Source organism: Pezoporus flaviventris, unplaced genomic scaffold (assembly GCF_033815535.1).
Source record: "Pezoporus flaviventris isolate CSIRO_AGI_PZ_B2104156 unplaced genomic scaffold, CSIRO_AGI_Pfla_v1 ptg000501l, whole genome shotgun sequence".
NCBI classification, from domain to species: Eukaryota; Metazoa; Chordata; class Aves; order Psittaciformes; family Psittacidae; genus Pezoporus; species Pezoporus flaviventris.
In genome coordinates, this window is record NW_026893048.1 from 37,977 (window position 1) to 49,913 (window position 11,937).

The window sequence follows — 11,937 nt, forward strand, 5'->3', positions numbered from 1 at the left end:
GATTTGCACAAGCCTCTGGTTTTGACTTACCCTCTGGTTTTCAATTGTTCTTATTTCCTCACTATTACTTTTTATGTGAGCAGCTTTTCTTTGTTTGTGTATCTTAAAAGTATATTTCTGACATTCAGATTCCATATCTCTAGGTTTCAGTCGTGTGGTAAGCAGCCCTGTTTGCCAACCGTATAGTTTAAAGTTAAAACACCTGCATAGCACATGAGTCCTTATATATGCAAACAAGTTACATAGTACTGGAGTGCAGTGTTGAATGATCTAATGAGACATCAAGCAGAATGATGTGATTTGTATGAAGCTGCTAAATTTCAGAGCCTGTGAACACTGGATTCAGTGCTTATCATTGTGGTGTTGATTTTTCTTCCCGGACAGGCTTTTAGCACAACCAAGGTGACTGAACTGTGTGCAGGTGCTCAGCGTACTTTTGCTTTTTATGGAGGAGAAAGCCCGTACCTGAGTACCTCTTCATCTTCCAGGTAGCCGATGCCTTTGTCTTTCTCTGGCTGGTGAGCTTTGCAGTTGCACTGGGTCCGTGGACCCTTGCTGGTGCCTTTGCCTCTTGTTCCTGGGCCTCTGGCAAACCAGCTGATGTTCCACTATGGCCATTCTTCATTGGAACAAGCAATGCGGTGAGACTGTGGGGCTGGACGTGAGCCCTGTCACATATCCAGCAAGTGCAGGTTTTACATGTAGGGAAGCCATTCTGCAGATGCTGCAGCCCCCCCGACCCGACTGCCGCCCCCGCAGCACGCGCACACACACGTGTGCACCTATGGTCTGAGGTGTCATGAGCCCAGAGGGCTGAAAAGCATTTCTCTTAGACTGTATGATTTATAATGGTAAGAGAGATATATAAGCATTTCTATTATTATTACGGATAATTTTAATTATGTATATTTTTATATAATTATATATATTCTATAATTATATAACCTTCCTTACGTGTTCATGTGAAACTTTGAGCCTTGAGACTTTTGTTTGCATGTCATGATTTTTATGAGGGCACATTTCATTAAGGAGCCAACCCAAACCAGCCTGGGATTCTGAGATTCTGTGATTTTGTTCCATACCTTTAGCACTGGATGTAATTCTTAAATAATGGGCAAAATGAACCACAGATTCCTTCCAGTGCCAGTTATGTTAGTAGGGGTAAGACTGGGAAAGTAAATTGTGTTTTCTTCACCAGTGTCGGGAAACATGACCAAATTCAGGTTCCTCTTCATGCTGCATCAACAACCACCGCATCTTCAGGACCTGCGCATGCATCTTGTTCCAGTGCTAACTAGTGCAGTTAGTTAGTAACTACTGCTTGTGTCATAGCTACAGAAGATCCATCATGCCTCAAACCTTAAATGGTGGCAGGTGTGGGCATATATGTAAGAGCACCAAGTTTTTACAGCAATGCCTCTATCTTCTCTCTGGCTTTTTAATTTTACTGAGAACTAACTTAGTACCTTTCTGGCCTAGTTTTAGTTGTCAGTAAAGTCACTCTTTCCAGTTGTCTTCCTATTTTCTCAGTAGCCTTTGATCTGTAAGGATCCGTCCCAGCAGCTGTGGCTGTCAGCTTCAGTGTTTCTAGTGACTTTGCTGCTGCAGACTCTAACCAGGAAAATACTGAAAACCTCTTGATAGCCTTCATGACATGATGTGATGTGGCTTGTTCTTCAGATGGCACCATGTCTTGAATGCAGACATCTGCTGCCAGTGACTACACCCACTTGCATTGGATGGGAGTCACCAATAGCTCCACAGGTGCAGCCCCAAAGCAACATCTGCATAAAGGTAATGGAGAAGAAATCTAACAAAAGAGCAATTTACCTCCTGGCATGCATGTTTCTAACAGGTGACTTCTGTAAAAAGTTTGATCCAGCTTGGGTTTCTCTGATTGCATTGTGAGAGCTTTAAGGGTTAATAGGATTCAAACCACCTTGAATAGAAATAAGCATTAAAGGTAAACCATGTAAGCTGAGGAAGGCATCTTGAAGAGCACAGGAGGCAGTTGTGTGAAAGACAGGACACGTGCACTTGTGTTCAGTAGGGAGGTATTCTGTGATTCTATCATTTATGGCCTTAGTAGTACTGAGCATTTCATTAAATACGTCCTCATTACTCTGCTTCCCTCAGTTCATTGTAAGTCCTTGGCACAGATGGGCTGGTGGGCTTAACTAGACAAAATCTACCCTCCAGAATGCTCCTTACCCAAGGAGCAGGCTCATGATTCTCATCTCTGGTGGAATCTGGCTTGTGAGATACAGTGACTGTGCTCGGGCACCCTCATGGGGATATGAATCATTTTCCTTGCAGACAGTGGACTTGCTGCTTTGTGTGAGTGCAGTGGCTAAGCAAACTGGCACTAGTCTGTACAAACATCTGGAGGTATTGATGCTGGATCTGCTGAGGGAACTGTACCATAGCTTAAAATGAACTGTCACCAAGATCCAGGCCTAACTAAAACCTGAAGCCCACAGCACAGACTTGAAGGATGTCTTCTATCTGCAGGGCTGAATAAGCACAGCACTTCGTAAGATCAAGTCCTCTTCTTATTAGTGCTGTTCACAGTTTGCAGATACCATGTGAAATGCATTCTTTCTCTACTTAAAAGGGCAAAGTAATTTGTCAGGCGTGTGGCACGTGAAATCTTCACCATAAACACTGTGTGACTTGTGCAAGCAAGCTGCCTGAAATACAGGCACTGAGGCTTCTTGCATCAATCACAGCAGGGTTAATCAAATCAAAGCACAACATTCTTTTTCTCTGGAAAACTGAAGTCATAGCCCTGTGTCCCTGTTATAAAAGCAGAGATGGCCTCCCTCATGGGGTATTCAGGGCCCATACTCCCACAGAACCTCCATCACAAATGTCCAGCTCAACAGAAGCGTACCTTTGAGTTCCTCCTGTGGAAGTCAGGACTGTGTGTGCCACTGAGAAAGCTGAGAAGGCTCTTAGAAAATGGGTTGTCTTGGCTCCAAGAGAGTTTTGTTTTGTTCAGATTGTTTTCAATTGCAGTAGAAAACTTGAGTGTCTGTATCAGGAAGACAATTTTGGTTGTTTTTCATTATTTTGTGAAAATAAAATATTCTTTTACATTATTTTTCTTATCTCCATTTTCGTCTCCATCTCTATGTGCATACCGCGCCTGTGCTTGGATTTGGCTGTGACTGTAACGGATGGGAACCTCGCTGAGAGTTGATTCCCTCTCCTGACTGAGAGACAACCCAGTGTGGGTTTTTCACAGTGTATTTGGCAGAGTCCATGTGTGTATGTTCATGGTGACTGTTTGTCGGAAAGAGGCAGGAAACCATGAGGGTGCAGCTGTTCCGTGAGCTTCCTGCTTGGGCACGCTGGGCCACCTGGCCAATGCTGTCAGTGTGACCAACACTGAGATGATGAGGAACTGCACGGGCCCACGAGTAAAGAGTGGCAGAGCTGGCATAAAGCCCCTTGTGTTTCTAAGGGTACAAAAGCAGGAGCCTCTTGTAGCTGACTCCGAGGCCTCACCTATGTGTGGATGGAGCTCGTAGGAACTTTCCTGATTACCTGAGTCTCCCGGCAATGGCTGCAATGGGGCTTCCCAGCTGAAGTGTGGGCCTGGAGGATGGTTTGATGATGGCTGGTGATGTCTTTCTTCTAAGTCTCTGGTCTCTCTCTGCAGTATTGATTCGATGCACTGCTAATTGTCATCTGTACTTTACTTATATACATGTACACAATTTGTTTTACTGTACTTACTTACTGTATAGAAATATCTACCCAGTTCGCTTTACTGTGCTTGTTTGCTTTAGTGTGCTGGTTTAATCCACTGTGCATGTTGTACAGCGAGTGTGTGATCGTTTTGTTGAGTACCCTGCCTGTCAGCAGAACACTTGTGTACCCAGCAACCTCCCTGCCTCTCTTACAGACACCAGGTCCTGCTGCTTTCCCCAAGGTGGAACTGGACGTCTACGGAAAAGGACCTACCATGTACAGGATGGAACCAAAAGCAGCCTTGGAGGAGACAAAGCAGCGAAGCTGGGGCCAGCAGCCTGCCGCCCAGGCAAGGTAAGGCAGCCTGCCCACCTCTCCTCCTCTGCTTCGCAACTACCAGCCTTTGAGCATCCCCACCTTCTGTTGGGGCTTCTGAGAACACACGACCACCTTAGTGGAGTGACCAGCGACAGGACAGCAGGCCTGCTCCCCTGCCTTGGCCCAAAGCTGAGCTTCCTTATATCCTTCAATCAACACCATCATTCACTCAATTACATTCTTCAATCATCCCCATACTTCAATCAACACCATCCTTCAATCAGCCCCATCCTTCAATCAACCCCATTCTTCAATCAACCCCATTCTTCAGTCAAACAAACCCTTCAGTCAAACCCATTCGTCAGTGAACCCCATTCTTCAATAAACCCCATCCTTCAATCAACCCCATCCTTCAATCAACCCCATCCTTCAATCAACTACAAACTTCAATCAAACTCAAACTTCAATCAACCCAACTTTCAATCAATCTAATTCTTAAATCGATCCAATTCTTCAATCAAACCTACGCTTCAATCAACCCCATCTTTCAATCAATCCTATCCTTCCATTAATCTCATTCTTCAATCTACCCCAACTTCTAATCAATCTAATTCTTAAATCGATCCAGTTCTTCAATCAAACTCACCCTTCAGTCAACCCCACCCTTCAATCAACCCCATCCTTCAATAATCCCCATTCTACAAGCAACCCTATTCTTCAATCTACCCCAATCTTCAATCAACCCCATCTTTCAGTCAACCCCGTTTTTCAATCAACCCCATCCTTCAACCAACCCCATCCTTCAGCCAACCCCATCCTTCAGCCAACCCCTCCCTTCAATCAACCCCACTGCCGCAGAAAATGTATGGACTCAGTCAGAGATCAATATGATCAGACAAAAGCCGTTTATTACAAAGCCTTAACCCCTTAAATACTGTTTCTTACATGCACTTACAGTGATTTGGCATATTATGATTGGATACATGTCTTGATTTGGCATATTATGATTGGATACATGTCTCAAAGACCCTTTGTAACTAACATAGAATTGGTTAAGCACAGGTGTGAGAACTTGACCTCGAAAACTTGCCAACAGTCCACAGTTCTCATTACCTCAGTGAATTCCAGCTTCTTCTTATCTTGCTTGTTCAGGCTTCCTCGGGCCTCTCACGGCCTTGCTGCATCTTTCAGGATTATTCAGAATTTATGTACCAATTATCCATTCTCCTGAGAGAACACTGCCTCCACATCTGCCCCTTTTTGTTTTATATATGGTTTGGATGACCCTACTTGAGCAGGGGATTTGCCCTAGATCATATCTCCAATATATGACAACTACAGGCTGCTGGGCCTGCCCCTTTTTTCTGCTGTATGACTCTCTGGTAACAGGGGAGGCCATCCTTCACATCAAGGTCTGGCATGGCATGTGTCCCCACTGCCAACAGCGGAGCCCAGACAGCCCAAAAACAGGACAAAAACACCCCAAAATCACCCCAGAACGACCCCAAAACCACCCTATCCTGCTTCTCCTAGGGGATACAGGGTCAGAGCCCCAAAACAGAACAAAAACAGCCCCAAAATCCACCCCCAAAACCACCTTGTCCTGCCTCTCCTATGCAGTACAGAGTCAGAGCCCCAAAATAGCCCCAAAACAGAACAATAAGACCCCAAACCACACCAAAACCACCTTGTCCTGCTTCTCCTATGGGATACGGGGTCAGAGCCCCAAAACAGGACAAAAACAATGCAAAACACCCCAAAAAACACCCCAAAAACCACCTTGTCCTGCTTCTCCTGTGGGATACTTGGTAGGAGCCCCAAAAGAGAGCCAGAACAGGACAAAAACACCCCAAAACACCCAAAAACACTCCAAAACACCCCCAAACCACCCTGCCCTGCTTCTCCTAAGGGACACAGGGTCAGAGCCCCAAACCAGCCTCAAAACAGGACAAAAACAGGGCAAAAACACCCCAAAACACTCACAAAGCACAACCAAACCACCCCAAAACCACCTTGTCCTGCTTCTCCTGTGGGATACAGGGTCAGAGCCCCAAACCAGACACAAAACAGCCCCAAAACACCCCCAAAAAGAGGCAAAAACCACCTTGGCCTACTTCTTCTACGGGATACAGGGTAGGAGCCCCAAAACAGGCAAAAAACAACGAAAAACCAACCCAAAACAGCCATGAAAAAAACAAAACCACCCAAAAACCAACTTCTCCAGCTTCTCCTATGGCATTTGGGGTCAGAGCCCCAAAACAAGACAAAAACTGGCTCAAACCAGGCCACAACCACCAAAACAACCCCCAAAACAGGCCAAAACCACCCCAAAAATCACCTTGTCCTCCTTCTATGGGACACAGGTCAGAGACCAAAACCAGCCCCAAAACAGCCCAAAAATAGGACAAAACCACCCCCAAACAACACACAAAGCACAACCAAACGACCCCAAAACCACCCTGTCCTGCTTCTCCTAGGGGATACAGGGTCAGAGACAAAAAACATGAAAAAACAGCCCAAAAACCAGCCCAAAAACTGGCCCAAAACCATCTTGTCTGGCTTCTCTTTTGGGATACAGGGTCAGAGAACCAAAACAGAACAAAAACAGGCCAAAAACACCCCCAAACCACCTTGTCCTGCTTCTCCTGTGGGATGCAAGGTCAGAGCCCCAAACCAACCCCTAAACAGGACAAAACCACCCCAAAACACACCCAAAACACCCCAAAAACATGCCAAAACAATTTTGTCCTGCTTCTCCTATGAGATACAGGGTCAGAGCCCCGAAAAAGACCCAAAACAAGAAAAAAACAGGCCAAAACCAAGCCAAAACAACCAAAAGAACACCCAAAACAGGCCAAAACCACCCCGAAAACCACCTTGTCCTGCTTCTCCTATGGACACAGGTCAGAGATCAAAACCAGCCCCAAAACAGTGACAAAACAGGACAAAAACACCCCGAAACCACACCAGAACGACCCGGTATTGCTTCTCCTAGGGATACAGCATCACAGCTCCAAAATAGCCCCAAAACAGGACAAAAACAGGACAAAACCACCCCCAAGAAAACCAGGAACACCCGAAAACCACCTTGTCTTGCTTCTCCTATGGGATACAGCATCAGAGCCCCAAACCAGACCCAAAACAGGACATAAGCACGCCAAAACATCCAAAACCATGACCAAATCACGCAAAACCACCCCAAAACCACCTTGTCCTGCTTATATTGTGGGATACAGGGTCAGAGTCCTAAACAGGACAAAAACCAAAACACCCAAAACCAGCCACAAAAAATGCCCCAAACACCCCAAAACACCCTTTTCCTGCTTCTCCTATAAGATACAGGGTCATAACCCCAAAACAGCCCGGAAACACCCCAAAAACAGGTAAAAATTACCCCAAAACAACCTTGTTCTACTTCTTCTGTTTGATACAGGGTCAGAGCCCCAGAACAGCCCCAAAACACTCCAAAAACACTCCAAAGCCACCTTGTCCTGCTTCTCCTATGGGATACAGGGTCAGAGCCCCAAAACAGACCCAAAACAGGACAAAACCAACCCAAAACATCCAAAACAGCCACAAAACACGCCAAAACCACCCCAAAAAACCCTTGTCCTGCTTCTCCTATGGGATACAGGGTCGGAGCCCCAAAACAGGACAAAACCAACCCAAAACACCCGAAAACCACCTTATCCTGTTACTCCTATGGGATACAGGGTCAGAGCCCCAAAACAGGGCAAAACCAAGCCAAAAGCAGGTCAAAACACCCAAAACAACCCCCAAAACAGGCCAAAACCACCCCAAAATCACCTTGTCCTGCTTCTCCTATGGGACACAGGTCAGAGCCCCAAAACTGGACAAAACCACCCCAAAACCACCTTGTCCTGTTTCTCCTGTGGGACACAAGTTCAGAACCCCAAAACAGGCTCAAAAGAGGATAAAAACAACCAAAAACTATTCAAAACCACCCCCAAAACAACCCCAAACCACTCTAAACCACCCCAAAAAACCCACCTTGTCCTGCTTCTCCTGTGGGATACAGGCTCAGAGCCCCAAAACAGACACAAAACAGGCCAAAAAGAGGAAAAAAACACACCAAAACACCCCAAAACACCCCTAAACCAGCCCAAGCCAACCCCAAAACCACCTTGTCCTGCTTCTCCTATGGGATACAGAGTCAGAGCCTCAAAACAGACCCAAAACAGGAGAAAAACAGCAAAATCAGCCACAAACCACCCCCAAACCAACTTGGGAGGCTTCTCCTCTGGGATACAGGGTCAGACCCCAAAACAGCCCCAAACCAGGCCAAAACCACCCCAAAACATCCAAAACAGCCCCAAAACAACCCAAAACCACCCCAAAAAAACCTTGTCCTGCTTCTCCTATGGGATACAGGGTCAGAGCCCCAAAACAGACACAAAACAGGCCAAAAAGAGGAAAAAAACACACCAAAACACCCCAAAACACCCCTAAACCAGCCCAAGCCAACCCCAAAACCACCTTGTCCTGCTTCTCCTATGGGATACAGGGTCAGAGCCTCAAAACAGACCCAAAACAGGACAAAAACAGCAAAATCAGCCACAAAACACCCCCACAAAACCCCCAAACCAACTTGGGAGGCTTCTCCTCTGGGATACAGGGTCAGACCCCAAAACAGCCCCAAACCAGGCCAAAACCAACCCAAAACATCCAAAACAGCCCCAAAACAACCCAACACCACCCCAAAACACCCTTGTCCTGCTTCTCCTATGGGATACAGGGTCAGAGCCCCAAAACAGGGCAAAACCAAGCCCAAAGCAGGCCAAAACACCCAAAACAACCCCCAAAACAGGCCAAAACCACCCCAAAATCACCTTGTCCTGCTTCTCCTATGGGACACAGGTCAGAGTCCCAAAACAGGAAAAAACCAACCCAAAACCACCTTGAACTGCTTCTCCTGTGGGATACAGGCTCAGAGCCCCAAAACAGACCCAAAACACCCCAAAAACCACCCCAAGGCAACCTTGTCCTGCTTCTCCTCTGGGACACGGAGTCAGAGCCCCAAAGCAGCCCTAAAACAGGACAAAAACAACCCAAAACACCCGAAAACCACCTTGTCCTGCTTCTCCTATGGGATACAGGGTAAGAGGCTCAAAATAGCCCCAAAACAGACCAAAACCAGGCAAAAAACAGACCAAAACACCAAAAGCAAACCCCAAACCATGCCAAACCACCCCGAAACCACCTGGTGCTCCTTCTCCTAAGGTACACAGGGTCAGAGCCCCAAAACAGACCCAAAATAGCCCCAAAACAGGCCAAAAAGAGGCAAAAACAAGGCCAAAACACCCAAAGCAAACCCCCAAACAACCCCGAACCACCTTGTCCTCCTTCTCCTATGGGATACAGGGTCAGAGCCCCAAAACAGACCCAAAACAGGCCAAAACCAACCCAAAACACCCATAAACCCAGCCCAAAACCACCTTGTCCTGCTTCTCCTATGGGATACAGGGTCAGAGCTTCCAAACAGCCCCAAAACAGCATAAAAACGGTCATAAACCCCAAAAAGAGCCCCAAAACACCCCAAAACCACCTTGTCCTGCTTCTCCTATGGGATACAGGGTCAGAGCCTCAAAACAGACGCAAAACAGGAGAAAAACAGCAAAATCAGCCACAAACCACCCCCAAACCAACTTGGGAGGCTTCTCCTCTGGGATACAGGGTCAGACCCCAAAACAGCCCCAAAACAGGCCAAAACCAACCCAAAACATCCAAAACAGCCCCAAAACAACCCAAAACCACCCCCAAAAACCCTTGTCCTGCTTCTCCTATGGGATACAGGGTCAGAGCCCCAAAACAGGGCAAAACCAAGCCAAAAGCAGGCCAAAACACCCAAAACAACCCACAAAACAGGCCAAAACAACCCCAAAACCACCTTGTCCTGTTTCTCCTGTGGGACACAAGTTCAGAACCCCAACACAGGCTCAAAAGAGGATAAAAACAACCAAAAACTATTCTAAACCACCCCCAAAACAACCCCAAACCACTCTAAACCCACAAAAAAACCACCTTGTCCTGCTTCTCCTGTGGGATACAGGCTCAGAGCCCCAAAACAGAACAGAACAGGCCAAAAAGAGGAAAAAAACACACCAAAACACCCCTAAACCCGCCCAAGCCAACCCCAAAACCACCTTGTCTTGCTTCTCCTATGGGATACAGGGTCAGAGCCTCAAAACAGACCCAAAAAAGGACAAAAACAGCAAAATCAGCCACAAAACACCCCCAAACCACCCCCAAACCAACTTGGGAGGCTTCTCCTCTGGGATACAGGGTCAGACCCCAAAACAGCCCCAAACCAGGCCAAAACCAACCCAAAACATCCAAAACAGACCCAAAACAGGCCAAAACCAACCCAAAACACCCATAAACCCAGCCCAAAACCACCTTGTCCTGCTTCTCCTATGGGATACAGGGTCAGAGCTTCCAAACAGCCCCAAAACAGCATAAAAACGGTCATAAACCCCCAAAAGAGCCCCAAAACACCCCAAAACCACCTTGTCCTGCTTCTTCTAGGAGATAAAGGGTCAGAGCCCCAAAACAGGACAAAAACAGGCCAAAACCACCCCAAAACCACCTTGTCCTGCTTCTCCTATGGGATACAGGGTCAGAGCCTCAAAACAGACCCAAAACAGGACAAAACCAGCAAAATCAGCCACAAAACACCCCCAAACCAACTTGGGAGGCTTCTCCTCTGGGATACAGGGTCAGACCCCAGAACAGCCCCAAACCAGGCCAAAACCAACCCAAAACATCCAAAACAGCCCCAAAACAACCCAAAACCACCCCAAAACACCCTTGTCCTACTTCTCCTATGGGATACAGGGTCAGAGCCCCAAAACAGGGCAAAACCAAGCCAAAAGCAGGCCAAAACACCCAAAACAACCCCCAAAACAGGCCAAAACCACCCCAAAATCACCTTGTCCTGCTTCTCCTATGGGACACAGGTCAGAGTCCCAAAACAGGAAAAAACCAACCCAAAACCACCTGGAACTGCTTTTCCTGTGGGATACAGGCTCAGAGCCCCAAAACAGACCCAAAACACCCCAAAAACCACCCCAAGGCAACCTTGTCCTGCTTCTCCTCTGGGACACGGAGTCAGAGCCCCAAAGCAGCCCTAAAACAGGACAAAAACAACCCAAAACACCCGAAAACCACCTTGTCCTGCTTCTCCTATGGGATACAGGGTAAGAGGCCCAAAATAGCCCCAAAACAGACCAAAACCAGGCAAAAAACAGACCAAAACACCAAAAGCAAACCCCAAACCATGCCAAACCACCCTGAAACCACCTGGTGCTCCTTCTCTTAAGGTACACAGGGTCAGAGCCCCAAAACAGACCCAAAATAGCCCCAAAACAGGCCAAAAAGAGGCAAAACCAAGGCCAAAACACCCAAAGCAAACCCCCAAACAACCCCGAACCACCTTGTCCTCCTTCTCCTATGGGATACAGGGTCAGAGCCCCAAAACAGACCCAAAACAGGCCAAAACCAACCCAAAACACCCATAAACCCAGCCCAAAACCACCTTGTCCTGCTTCTCCTATGGGATACAGGGTCAGAGCTTCCAAACAGCCCCAAAACAGCATAAAAACGGTCATAAACCCCCAAAAGAGCCCCAAAACACCCCAAAACCACCTTGTCCTGCTTCTTCTAGGAGATACAGGGTCAGAGCCCCAAAACAGGACAAAAACAGGCCAAAACCACCCCAAAACCACCTTGTCCTGCTTCTCCTATGGGATACAGGTCAGAACACCCAAAACTGGACAAAACCACCCCAAAACCACCTTGTCCTGTTTCTCCTGTGGGACACAAGTTCAGAACCCCAAAACAGGCTCAAAAGAGGATAAAAACAACCAAAAACTATTCTAAACCACCCCCAAAACAACCCCAAAC